Here is a 1,934-nt window from a genome sequence, read left to right on the forward strand (position 1 = left end):
GAGGTAATTTCTGCCTAGACAAGTCATCCAGTTCTTTGGTGAGCAAAGGAGGTTCATCCTCCCAAGTCTCATTTCCAAATAACTTGTCATTTAGCTTCATGATTGCTCCAAGGTATTTAGCAACTTGCTCTTCAGTGACATACTCATCCTCTTCAGAGGAAGAATACTCATCAGAGCTCATGAAAGGCAGAAGTAAGTCCAATGGAATTTCTATGGTCTCATTTTGAGCCTCAGATTCCCATGGTTCCTCATTAGGGAACCCATTGGAGTTCAATGCACGCCCATTGAGGTCTTCCTCAGTGGCGTTCACTTGCTCTCCTTCCTCTCCAAATTCGGCCATGTTTATGGCTTTGCACTCTCCTTTTGGATTTTCTTCTGTATTGCTTGGGAGAGTACTTGGAGGGAGTTCAGTGATTTTCTTACTCAGCTGTCCCACTTGTGCCTCCAAATTTCTAATGGAGGACCTTGTTTTATTCATGAAACTTTGAGTGGTTTTAATTAGATCAGAGACCATGGTTGCTAAGTCAGAGGGGTTCTGCTTAGAGTTCTCTGTCTGTTGCTGAGAAGATGATGGAAAAGGCTTGCCATTGCTAAACCTGTTTCTTCCACCATTATTGTTGAAACCTTGTTGAGGTCTCTCTTGATTCTTCCATGAGAGATTTGGGTGATTCCTCCATGAAGGATTGTAGGTGTTTCCATAGGGTTCTCCCATGTAATTCACCTCTTCTATTGAAGGGTTCTCAGGATCATAAGCTTCTTCCTCAGATGAAGCTTCCTTAGTACTGCTTGGTGCATTTTGCATCCCAGACAGACTTTGAGAAATCATATTGACTTGTTGAGTCAATATTTTGTTCTGAGCCAATATGGCATTCAGAGTATCAATCTCAAGAACTCCTTTCTTCTGACTAGTCCCATTGTTCACAGGATTCCTTTCAGAAGTGTACATGAATTGGTTATTTGTAACCATTTCAATCAGTTCTTGAGCTTCAGTAGGCGTCTTCTTCAGATGAAGAGATCCTCCAGAAGAGCTATCCAAAGACATCTTGGACAGTTCAGAGAGACCATCATAGAAAATACCTATGATGCTCCATTCAGAAAGCATATCAGTGGGACACTTTCTGATCAATTGTTTGTATCTTTCCCAAGCTTCATAGAGGGATTCTCCTTCCTTCTGTCTGAAGGTTTGGACTTCCACTCTAAGCTTACTCAATTTTTGAGGTGGAAAGAACTTTGCCAAGAAGGCATTGACTAGCTTTTCCCAAGAGTCCAGGCTTTCTTTAGGTTGAGAGTCCAACCATGTCCTAGCTCTGTCTCTTACAGCAAAAGGGAATAGCATAAGTCTGTAGACCTCAGGGTCAACCCCATTAGTCTTGACTGTGTCACAGATTTGCAAGAACTCAGCTAAAAACTGATGAGGATCTTCCAGTGGAAGTCCATGGAACTTGCAATTCTGTTGCATTAGAGAAACTAATTGAGGCTTAAGCTCAAAGTTGTTTGCTCCAATGGCAGGGATAGAGATGCTTCTCCCATAGAAGTCGGGAGTAGGTGCAGTAAAGTCACCCAGCACCTTCCTTGCATTGTTGGCATTGTTGTTGTTTTCGGCTGCCATTTGTTCTTCTTCCTTGAAGAGTTCGTTCAAGTGCTCTAAAGAGAGTTGTGCTTTGGCTTCTCTTAGCTTTCTCTTCAAGGTCCTTTCAGGTTCAGGATCAGCCTCAACAAGAATGCCTTTGTCTTTGCTCCTGCTCATAAGAAAGAGAAGAGAACAAGAAAATGTGGAATCCTCTATGTCACAGTATAGAGATTCCTTGAGGTGTCAGAGGAAGAAAAATGGAAGACAGAGGTAGAAAATTCGAACTTATCAAAGAAGATGGAGTTCGAATTTTGCATTAAGGGATAGTGTTAGTCCATAATTAGAAGGATGTGAGAAGAAAGGA

General features: G+C 42.0%; 1 non-coding gene across 1 annotated transcript; it reads left to right on the forward strand.

Annotated features, from left to right (window-relative positions):
• The first annotated feature begins 1,096 nt into the window (after nt 1–1,096).
• LOC112793461 (small nucleolar RNA R71) lies at nt 1,097–1,204 on the forward strand. The gene has a single exon (XR_003198150.1). It is a non-coding gene; the product is annotated as a small nucleolar RNA R71 (small nucleolar RNA).
• The last annotated feature ends 730 nt before the right edge of the window (nt 1,205–1,934 follow it).

Source organism: Arachis hypogaea, chromosome 3 (genome assembly GCF_003086295.3).
Source record: "Arachis hypogaea cultivar Tifrunner chromosome 3, arahy.Tifrunner.gnm2.J5K5, whole genome shotgun sequence".
NCBI classification, from domain to species: Eukaryota; Viridiplantae; Streptophyta; class Magnoliopsida; order Fabales; family Fabaceae; genus Arachis; species Arachis hypogaea.